The sequence below is a fragment of the Mustelus asterias genome, chromosome 25 (genome assembly GCF_964213995.1).
Source record: "Mustelus asterias chromosome 25, sMusAst1.hap1.1, whole genome shotgun sequence".
NCBI classification, from domain to species: Eukaryota; Metazoa; Chordata; class Chondrichthyes; order Carcharhiniformes; family Triakidae; genus Mustelus; species Mustelus asterias.
Window position 1 is genome coordinate 26,983,733 of NC_135825.1, and position 12,037 is coordinate 26,995,769.

General features: G+C 45.6%; 1 long non-coding RNA gene across 2 annotated transcripts; it reads left to right on the plus strand.

Moving 5' to 3' along the window:
• Positions 1–4,645: 4,645 nt before the first annotated feature.
• On the plus strand, positions 4,646–11,831 carry LOC144479269 (uncharacterized). 2 transcript variants are annotated; one of them, XR_013495488.1, is made up of 3 exons: positions 4,646–4,785; positions 9,336–9,427; positions 11,615–11,825. It is a non-coding gene; the product is annotated as an uncharacterized LOC144479269 (long non-coding RNA). The 2 variants fall into 2 exon arrangements; XR_013495489.1 differs by lacking the exon at positions 9,336–9,427 and having other exon boundaries at positions 11,615–11,831.
• Positions 11,832–12,037: the final 206 nt, after the last annotated feature.

Genomic DNA, 12,037 nt, shown 5'->3' on the forward strand with positions numbered 1-12,037 from the left:
GGGACCTCACTCTTGAGAGTAAGAAAATACACACTCAACACATTGATCAAGGGCAGTAAGGAAACATGTCAATTCTGTCCGTGACGCTGTTATAAATATGACAGAGTGATGAAACGTTTACATTTATATCAAGCACAATGATACGTAGATTACATATATGTTGAAGTTATACTAAATTTCATAGCTGGATGCACTTATCAGACCTCGTTGCCCTTACCAACAGTGGGAAATAAAAAATAAGGCTGATCAACAGGCTTAATACATCACTGGTTCTGTTAATATTCTCCTCACCAATGTCAGACTTGTCATTTTCTCATCCTCTGGAGACTTTTGTGTGTGCTGACATGAAGTTGGAAGTTTCCAAGCAAGCTAATTTATCTGCATTCCAATAACAAGCTAGCAGAAGCAATAAGCAGTGGGAAAGTGTGCTTACTGTGCAATATAGAGGAATAATCAGCCCGCCAGATGGACAAGAATTGATTTACCGAAAATAAGGAGTCGAAGCAAAGGTTCCAATGTTTGTAATTCTTAGATTTTGGCTGCTGTTGTATATATTTATTTTGCGACAGTTAGAATTAACGTCCTGAAATATCATTTTATCAGTACACACTGTGGCCTCTTCGCTTCACTGATGTCAATAAAACAAGTCAAAAGGCTGAGCGCTGAACAAAATCATTTACGTTCCACAGAATTGATGTATACCATGTAAATATATCAAAGGGACACTCGAGGGTAAGGCTCCACAATCCGCACCTCGGAAATACTTGATAAATGTGCCATCACAAAAGCAGGCACTGATATGGTGACGACTGTGAATTATATACAGGGGCTCATTTAATATTCAAGTTAGGGAACATTTGCTGGAATTCTCCCACCCCGCCCGCCACTGGAGCTCTGGCGGGCAGGGGGGACGGACCATGTAACGGTCCATTGAAGTCGGGCGGAAATCTCCGGTTTTCAGTCGAGCACAGCCGGAGAATCCCGCCCTGAGACAGAAATTGGTCTGTTCCCACTTTCGGCAGGAGTCAGCACTGTGCTTGCAGCTTACACCAAAACAGGAGTGTGCCGTTAGGTAGTGAAACTGGTTCCCTGCCTCATTGACATTGTACAGGTAAGCTGCCAGTGCTGTTCATCAAGACTCTAAAATTGATAAGTCCATGGGTGGGATTTTCTGGCCGCGCTCGCCCCAAAACCGGAAAATCCCACCCATGGTCTCCCCCCACAACACCCCCATGCCCCCCTCCCCCCTACTAACCTGCTACGATTCTGGTGGGCAGGATGGGAAAATTCTCCCCCCATGGCTTTATGTAGAGTTAGCCTTCACATTTTAAAATGAGGGATATTTCAGCGATTAAATGCTGAAATAAAGAATGGATTCTCATTGTAAACAGCTACTATGAGAATCCGAGGTTCTCAGGTGTTGCATTTGGGATTCTAGTGGAGGGGATTAATGAGGGGTAAGGGTTCCTGTTCTCACCAGACTGCCAATGAGTTTCTAGATATTTGGACAGGCAGCAGTAGGAGCTGGCGGCAGAGAAGATTGGTCAAGGAGTGTTGCAGTTTGCAGGACATGACCTGTGATGCACTATCAATCAAGCAAAGACTAGTTTGTATGCAAGAGCAAATAGGCTTTTATTAGCAAAAGACTTGGAGCACACCCATGCAGATGAACTGGTCCAGAGACTGAGGCAGGGGGTGGGGAGCAGTCACCTTTATACCTGGACCAGGGGGGGAGGAGTCTCAGGCAGGGCTGGCAGGGGCATGCCCAGGCATGTCACACACACACAGGCAATAAGCTAACAGTGGTTTACCACATTCTGCAGAGCTGAAAGTTGTTCAATGACTACAGGAGGTAGAACTGCAAAGGTATTCTCCCCTCAATTGTGAATCACCTGTAGCCCCACTGTCACAAGTGACCCCACTTGCTATCACACTGCTGCAATTATTGCATCCCCTGCTGCTCCAACTCGCACACTCAGATCAGATAATTTGCTCCTAATTTCTGTGTATTATTACAAACTAAGGTTTGGACTCAGCACGGTGGCATGGTGGTTAGTGCTGCTGCCTCACAGCACCAGAGACCCGGGTTCAAATCTGGCCTCGGGTGACTGTCTGTGTGGAGTTTGCATATTCTCCCTGTGTCTGTGTGGGTTTCCTCCGGGTGCTCTGGTTTCCTCCCACAGTCCAAAGATGCGCGGTTTAGGTGGATTGGCCATGCTAAATTGCCCCTTAGTTTCCCAGGATGTGTGGGTTAGCTAGATTTGCCATGGTAAATGTGCGGGGTTACAGGGATAGGGCAGAGGGGAGTTCATGGGTGGGATGCCCTTTAGGGAGTTGGTGCAGACCTGATGGGCCGAATGACCTCTTTCTGCACTTTAGGGATTCTATGGTTCTAAGGTGCCAGTCTAGGATCTAATGTATGAGCTAGAGGTGGTGAGTGATTTTTTTTTCAAAGACTGGTGCTGCTGGCTGGGGCCAAGGTAGACAAGGCTCTCCACAGCGGGAGGCCCTTGAAATATTTGCCGGGATTCTCCCAAGAAAACTCTAAGCCCCCAATTTGCAGGAAAATGGGAGTAAATCCTGCTAGTTTTTTCAACATGATTTCCAGAATGAATCTCTGACACTCAGAGCACTGCAGAGTGCCCTAGCGGGATTCGCACTGAAAATCTGGGGACAGGGCTAATTCTCGCCCGAGAGGCTGGCAGCATAGCGCTGAGCGGGCCACTGCGCATGCACCGATCTGTCAGCATGGAGATTGACCCCCCCATTGCCGGCCTCCAGATCACTGGCTGGCCTTCTGACGATGCCTCCACCCCCTCCCCAATCGTCAGCCTCCTGGACCTCCTGATGCAAGCCCCAATGTAATCCCAATGTAATGGCAGAACCATAAAGGATGTAGATACGCAGAGGGACCTGGGTGTGCAAGTCCACAGATCCTTGAAGGTGACGTCACAGGTGGAGAAGGTAGTGAATAAGGCATATGGCATGCTTGCCTTTATAGGACGGGGCATAGAGTATAAAAGTTGGGGTCTGATGTTGCAGTTGTATAGAACGTTGGTTCGGCCGCACTTGGAATACTGCGCCCAGTTCTGGTCACCACACTACCAGAAGGACGTGGAGGCTTTAGAGAGAGTGCAGAGGAGCTTTACCAGGATGTTGCCTGGTATGGAAGGGCTTAGTTATGAGGAGAGATTGGGTAAACTGGGGTTGTTCTCCCTGGAAAGACGGAGGATGAGGGGTGACCTAATAGAGGTGTATAAAATTATGAAAGGCATAGATAGGGTGAACGGTGGGAAGCTTTTTCCCAGATCGGTGGTGACGTTCACGAGAGGTCACAGGTTCAAGGTGAGGGGGGGGACGTTTAACATGGATATCAGAAGGACGTATTTTACACAGAGGGTGGTGGGGGCCTGGAATGCGCTGCTGGACAAGGTAGTGGAGGCGGACACACTGGGAACATTTAAGACTTATCTAGATAGCCACATGAACGGAGTGGGAATGGAGGGATACAAAAGAATGGTCTAGTTTGGACCAGGGAGCGGCGCGGGCTTGGAGGGCCGAAGGGCCTGTTCCTGTGCTGTATTGTTCTTTGTTCTTTGTTCTTTGTCCTTCCACCCCTTCGGCCAGCTCCAATCTTCCGATCCCACCACCCCCACCCCCCTACAGTCCCGACCTCCCCCGACAGCCCCGACCGCCCTCCCACACCCGGATGGCTGTCCTCCCTCCCTCTGCCTGTGACCACAGTGCAGAGTGGCAGTGGGTCCCCCCACCGATTGCCCCAATAGGCCCCACCCCCTTTGCCTCCCCCAGCACTGCCTGGTGCCCAGTGGGCAGTGCCAGGGCCAGGCTGGCACTGTTCCTTGTTAGTGGGGAACAGTTGTAAGTCCCGCTGAAGTGAACCACACCTAGCGGGGGGGGGGGGGGGGGGGGGGGGGGGGGGGGGTGAGGGGGGGGGGTGAAGGGGAGAGACGCTAGTGGGCCAAGAGACTTCAGTCCTGGGCCCGCTATTGAAATTTAAATGGAGATTTCCACTGGTAATCAGCTAAATCGGCATAGAGATGATTACCCTGGAAATCTTAACTGTAGAGACTCGCGGAGGCTGTGGCGCCCCATGGGAAGTTCGTGAAATGGCCTCCGCTGATGTTTCCGTGTAGCGCAGCGGGCTGGGAGAATCATCCCCATTAACTCTGGGTACTTCTTTACCAGTCACGAGCAAACACTTCAGCCCCCATACCACCTCGTTATAATTTCTAAATGGGTTACCTGGATTATGGTGTGTAATGGGGGATAAAACTATCAAGAGATACTCTTCAAGGAGTTACTGCACCATGGTTTTTTGTGGATCCAGCTGATTTTCAATGACTATAAAGTAATAGAAATTAGACACACAGAATAAAGGTGGGAGACTTTCTCAGTGTGCAATATGTAATGAAGTAATAAACCTTCTCTTTGTGAACAGGATTGTAAATTTTGCTACAATAGTTCACAGAGGGAAGTGCAGAAATTGAACGAGAGGTTTATAGAATTATAGAATTATAATCGCAGACCTCATGTGTGTCAATGCCTTTCAGTAAATGTGGAGCAGTGACCGTATCAGCTGCCAAATGCGCCGCAACTTCTCATATGTCCTTTACTTCTCATTACATCTCAGCCAGAAGAAGCACGAGTACAGCCAACTTGGACCCTTCACTGACAAGCCTGGCCACAGTCAATTCATTACCCCTGTAAACAGATGAGGTGCCAACAGCATCTGGGGAAGGAATGGACCAGTTGTAATGTGGAAAGGTAAGAGCGGGTGTCTGGTAGCTGCTAAGTGGGGACCTGGCCCTGAGAAATTGCTTTCCGATCCCGACCTTTAAGCAGAGAATGCTTCATGTATACAAACATGTGCGGCGATCACTTACTTTGCTGCAAACGGCACTGTAAGCTGGATTTGCTGCAGCTGCTGATTCTGCTATCCAATTAAGCTCTGTCATGAAGCAGATTGGCACTGCGCAGCAGGCAACATTAGAGAGACCTCAGGCAAGCAGACAATGAGCACTAGTGGAGCATTTCCAGCAACGTCTCTGCTGATGATATCAAGGTGTTGAGGCCTGTACCCTGTGACGTAATACCAGCTGGCTTCATGTTTCTGGCAACCAGGCTCCAGCAAAACCATAAGTGGAGACACAGAAACCTTGTGACAGTGCATTGTTCTGTCTTGGAAAAGAGCTTTGGCTGACATGATCAATTGGCGTCTAAGAAGAGGCAAACAGCCAGGACCGCATGAATATTTAGCTGCCTTTCATGTTTTGATTGGTTCCTTGCCTTTTAATATTTCAGGACAAGTGGCACGAGAAGCCTCCAAAGCAAGCAAGCGCCTATTGGCTGAACAGGATTTGCTGTTCCTGGCATTAAGACGAAATCATCTTTGGTGCCATATGCTAAGAGGGATAGCTTATGGAATCAAATACTTGTTCATTGCAAATCCCTCACAAAGCCATCATACCCATTGCTTCCAGAAATACATCAGGTAGCAATGGGGTGTTATAAATATCACACCTTCCCTACAATCTTTGACAAAGGCACAACTCATCTTCTAAAACCCAGCAGTCATTATTTACTTCAAATTTAATTCTTTCTTTATAACCTTGCTGCTTAATGGTTATTTAGAAAACCAATGAATGTCCAATAAAGCGTGAAGACAGGCTACGAGAAAAAGGCTGTTCAATCTCACTTGATGAGGCTTTGTTGTTTCCTGTTTAATATTCAGGGAGACCTACAATTTAAGGGAATTATAGATATTGGCCTGAATTTTAACACCCCGCCTGCCACAGGAATCGGAGCAGGCAAGGGGCGGAACATGGAAAGGTCCGTTGACCTCGAGCAGGATTTTACAGTTTTGGGACCATAAAATCCTGCCCATTGCCTCTTGGACAGCATGGTGGCACAGTGGTTATCTTGCTGCCTCATAACCAGGGACCTGGGTTCAATCCTGACTTTGGGTGACTGTCTGTGTGGAGTTCAAACATTCTCTCCGTGCCTGCGTGGGTTTCCTCCAGGTTCTCTGGTTTCCTCCCACAGTCCAACAATGTGCAGGTTAGATTGATTGGCAATGCTAAATTGCCTCTTAGTGTTAGTGGGGTCAGTAGAGTAAATATGTGGGGTTACGGGGATAGGGCCTGGGTGGGATTGTTGTCGGTGCAGTTTCCATGGGCTGAATGGCCTCCTTCTGTATTGTCGGGATTCTATGATTCTATGATCCAGCACTGAAAATGTGTTGAAGAGTTGACAATTTGGGTATGTCTTAAAACATAGCTCAGCTTCCTACTTGGACCTGAACTGAGCTTTTGCCTTCATATCCTTTCCAACAGCAAGATCACTTACTTACACTTCTGCAATATTATTTGCCTCTGCTTGTATCTCAGTTCATCTGTTATCGAAACTCTCATCCGTACTACTGTTACCTCTCGCTCAGCCTGTCCAAGACTGCGCTTTATCACGTCCTTTTCAGACTATTCTCACGCTCTCCTGGCCAGCAGTTGTGTAATTACACAACTATGAGGTAGGCCTAGATGGGTCCAAGTGGGAAAATAGACTTTAGTCCATTTGCTGCTTCCAGCCTCCAAATTCTGCACAATCTTTCTGGAAAACCCTTGTTGTTCAATCAATTTGCCCATGGAAGAAATTTTAGAATTGTGGGCAAAAATTAACTCATACTCCACTAATGCTAATGCATTAAATTACCATACTGCGTCACACACTTAGTGAGTGTATTAGCTCTAACATGCAGAGTCATTTGACTCCTATTGTGCCAATGATTATTTTTCCTCCAACTATTCTTGTTAAGATAAAAAATGATCTGAAAACATGCACCGTATCAAACATAGCAATTGATAGCACGGTCGGGGGCACCTATATTGCTGCTGCATTTCAGCAGGAGAGCCCCATTTTACTGGGTCCTCTCTGCTTTCTATATGCTTTGTGCTTATAACTGTGTCCTGGAAGTACTTATGTCTGTGTAAGTGCTATGAATAGGCTTAAAATAGGCCTGATTCCAATAATAATGAGGAATTTTACCTTTAGTAAAATCCCTGTGCCTGAACAAAGGTCGATACATTAATCATTCATAGAATCATTGAATGATGCAACACAGAAGGAGGCCATTCCGTCAATTGTGCACGTCCTGGCTCTTTCAATGGTCTCGCTAATTATTCCCACTCCTTGGTCTGCAATTTTATCCCTCCAAGTAATTCTCTAATTCTCTTTTGAAAATTATTATTGAATCTGCTTCCAGTACATTCCAGATCATAGCAATTGCATAAAAACTCTTTTTCTTATGTTGCCTCTGGTTCTTCTGCCAAGTAACTTCAATCTGTGTCCTTGGGTTACCAACCTTTCTGCCACTGGAAACAATTCCTCAATGTTTACTCTTGAAAACACCTTCTCAAATCAAGGGGGTGGGGATGGGGGGTGGAACCATGCAGAGGTCTGTTGACTTCAGGTGGGGTTTTCCAGTTTTGGGGCGAGCATGGCCAGAAGATCCCACCCCTTATGCCAAGGTATGTCGCCCTCACATTCAGTACATATCAAAAAGAACAGTGACCTCAGCACCCACTTCTAGGCAAACATCACTGCATATTTCCCTCAGACTGAAAAACACCGTTCATCATTATGATCTGCTTTCTGTCCGTTAGGCCCAATTTAGTATCCAAGCCATCACTGCTTCTTTAATCCTATGGGCTTCAATTTTGCTCGCAAGTCTATTATGTGATAACAGAAAATGCTGGAAAATCTCAGCACATCTGACAGCATCTGTGGAGAGAGAATAGAGCCAACATTTCACGTCAGGATGACCTTTCATCGGAGCTCTGACGAAACATAGAAACTAGAAGCAGGTGTAGGCCATTCGGCCCTTCAAGCCTGCTCCACTATTCATTATGATCATGGCTGATCATTAAATTCAATACCCTGATCCCCCCCCCCTTCCCCCAATATTCCTTAATCTCTTTAACCCCAAGAGCTATATGGATGATTAAGGGTAATCCTAACTCGAAACATTAGCTCTATTGTCTCACCACAGATGCTGTCAGAGCTGCTGAGATTTTCCAGCACTTTCTGTTTTTGTTTCAGATTCCAGCATCGACAGTATAAGGGGGGGATCAGGATATTGAATTTGATGATTAGCCATGATCAAAATGAATGTCGGAGAAGGCTCTAAGGGCCAAATAGCCTACTCCTGCTTCTAATTTCTGTGTTTCTATGTATTTTGCTTTTATCTGTTATACGATACGTTGTTTGCCTTGTTCATGCAAAGTGTTCTGCATTCAGTCATGCCCTTTACCCTGGCACCAAGGAGGTAACAAACCATGCAAGGCTCAGGTCATTAGTTGCAGATAAATCTTGTCCATTCCATCTACTGAATCCTCTGTGCCCGTCACTGGTATATACCTGATCACCCGGAGGATTCCTGCTCTATCTGCTGCTCCCTACCTCACCAAACAGACACCCACTTAGTATCATTAGTCATGTAAAATATACGCGTGGCCTATCACTTAGCTGAGGCTATGTTATAAAATGTTCACTGCTGTTTTTTTTCCATGATACTTAATGTGCTACTCTGGTCTTTTTCACTGAAAACAACGAGGGAAATTCCTTGGGGCCTCCCCTGCCACCTTTTAAAAAGTGTACAGCTTTTTATTGCTTTGAATGATAAACTATTTAAAGTGCTGAGCTTTGTGGAACCTAGGACAAACTTAATTGGTGTGTCGGCAGGCCTTAGAGAAAGAACCATCATCGAATCCCTACAGTGCAGGAAAGGCCATTCTTCCCATCGAGTCTGCACCAACTCTCCGAAAGAGCTTCTCCCCCAGGCCCATCCTCCACCCTATCCCCGTAACCCCACACATTTACCCCGCTAATCCCCCTAACCTAAACACCTTTGAACACTAAAGGGCAATTTAACATGACCAATCCTAACCTGCTCATCTTTGGAGTGTGGGAGGAAACTGGAGGAAACCCACGCAGACACGAGGAGAAAATGCAAAATCAACACAGTCACGCAAGGTTGGAATCAAACCTGGGTCCCTGGTGCTGTGAGGCAGCAGTGCTAACCACTAAAGAGGAAGGAACATGTTAAGCAGGTGGAATTGCACCTGAGAGGCAGTATTCATTCCTATTTTTAGGACACCACACTTAGAGCTGTTGGAACTTGTACCCATCCAAAGGCATCTTTATGTAAACCATAACAGAGCGGTCCACACTGCTGTAGCCAGACTTATAAACTAGTTCCAAGAGAGGAGAGTGCATGCTGCACTCAAACATGCTGCTGAGTAATTTTTCTTTTTTTGGATCAGATTTTTCAGTATGTTTTTGGACAACTCCCTGGTATTACACATCCATTTAAAGAGCCAACATTTATGCAGCCAATCTCGATTGCAGCTTCCAGGTAAGGTAAGATGTCAGTTGGTGACTGGAACAAGTTCTATCAGGAAGTGAGACACCTTAATATTACCAGGTTGTCCATCACAAACTTTCATTATTTTCCAATGAAACAGTAAAATAACTGTTATTTTGCTAGTAATCATATTTTGAATGTATTTGTAATCACTGGCCATAAGATCAGATTTCAGAATCAGGGAATTGTTATGATGTAGAAGGAGGCAACCCATTGTGTCTGCAGTGGCTCTCGGAATGAGCATTATGACTTAATGCCATTCTCCTGCCTTTTCCTGTACAACTGCACAACGTTTCTGTTCAAATAATTATCTGATGCCCATTTGAATGCCTCGATTGAACCTGCCTCCACCACACTTCCAGGCAGAGCATTCCAGACCCAAACCATTTGTCATAGAATCATACAATCCCTACAGTGTAGAAAGAGGCCATTCGGCCCATCGAGTCTGCACTGGCAACAATCCCACCCAGGCCCTATCCCTGTAACCCCAGGTATTTACGCTGCTAGTTGCCCAACACTAAGGGGCAATTTAGCATGGCCAATTAACTGAACCCCGCACATCTTTGGACTGTGGGAGGAAACCGGAGCACCCGGAGAAAACCCACGCAGACACAGGGAAAACATGCAAACTCCACACAGACAGTGAGCGACCTGTAGCTGGAATTGAAGTGGAGATGTGGAGATGCCGGCTTTGGACTGGGGTAAACACAGTAAGAAGTCTAACAACACTAGATTAAAGTCCAACAGGTTTATTTGGTAGCAAATGCCACCAAATAAACCTGTTGGACTTTAATCTAGTGTTGTTAGACTTCTTGCTGGAATTGAACCCAGGTCCCTGGCGTTGTGAAGCCGCAGTGCTAACCACTGTGCCACCATGCTGCCCATCATGTGACGAAGTTTTTTCTCACATCACATTTGCTTCTTTTGCAAATCACTTTAAATCTGTGCCCTCTAGTTCTTGCTCCTTTTATGAGTGGGAACAGTTTCTCCCAATCTACTCTGCCCAGCCCCCTCATGATTTTGAACATCTCAATCAAATCTCCTCTTAGCCTCTCCTCTCCAAAGAGAAAAGTCCTAGGGCGGGATTTTCCGCCTGTGCTCACCCCGAGGCCAGAAATTCCTGCCCGAGGTCAACAGGCCTTTGCATGGTCCACTGAATTTTCTGTCCCGCCTGCTACGATTCCCATGGCGGGCAGGGCAGGAAAATTCTGCCCCTAATCTCTCCAATCCATGCTCACAACTGAAGTTTCTCATGCCTGGAATCATTTTTGTAAAGCTCCTCTGGACTCCCTCCAATATGTTCATATCTTTCCTCAGGTGTGGCACCCAGAACTGCACACAATATTCCAGCTGATGTCTAGCTAGTGTCTTATACAAGTTCAGCATAACCTCCTTGCTCCTGTACTCTTTGCTGCTCTTAATAAAGCCCAGGTAACTATGCTTCATTAACTGCTCTCACCACCTGCCACCTTTAATGACTTATGTACAATTATACCCAGGTCTCGCTGCTCCTGTACACCCTTCTGAGTTGTACCTCTTATTTTATATTGCCTCTCTTATATCTCTTATTTTATATTTTCAAATTAAGAAAATTATATTTTGATTGCCATGTCATGTTTCGTATCCCTTTATGCCCTTCAACAGGAGAAGGGTGTGCCCAGCTTCTCACTATTTCATACAACCAAAGTATGTTTTGCGTTAATATAATAATATCACATTGAAACGTCTATTAGTCAGGTGGGGAGGAACTTAAAATACACAAGCATTGAAATATAAAAACAATTTATACTTAGTTGTTCTCAAATAACTTTGTGAACTGATTAGGGATACGGTTGTTCTATTGAAGAGACAAAATTGGTTTCAGCATGTCTAAAATTCTCCCTATTGGATTAATCCGTGAATTCAACTGGTACATCGAGATTTAACTAAGCTGTTATCTGCCTTTGGGAATGCAGTTGGCCGCAGAGAGGGAGGCCCTGACTAAGAATGTCTGGAATTAATAGCCTTCTGCAACTGCTGGTAAGGTTCATTGCATCTTTTTAACATGCACTTCATACTTCAAGTGCCATAGAGTTACAAACTTTGATTGATTACACTAAAATAAGAAGATACTGGTAAAGAACTTCAACATTGGTTTGTGCAGCTCAGAAGAAGTAATCAGCTTCATTCATGGTTCAGTTCTAGTGACCTGCAACAGGGGATTCCATTTGCTACCAGTCGCGCACTTGATTGCTGAAAGACAAACACTTGTGAATGGTGAAGCTCGCTTCAAGACAGCCAAGGCTGAGGTGTAAAGAATGTGGGAGGCGTAAGTAACGTTGCGAGAAGTAACCATTGCATGATTGAAAGTTTTATCATACCGCCCGCATTCCACAAATCCAGATGTCATCACCTGTGAATGTAAGGAATTTCCTGCCTGACTTTGTATCTAGGTGAAAGGAGAACTTTTGCACGTGCACTCTTCATTTTGTGAGGTTCTCGAGGAAGAGGAGAACTCTGCCAAATTTGAACCATCCAACCAAAGAGCTAGCAATAAATTCACTCTGATGTGTTTTGGTGTTATTTTTTACAACCAGAATATCTTGTATCAAGTTATATGTT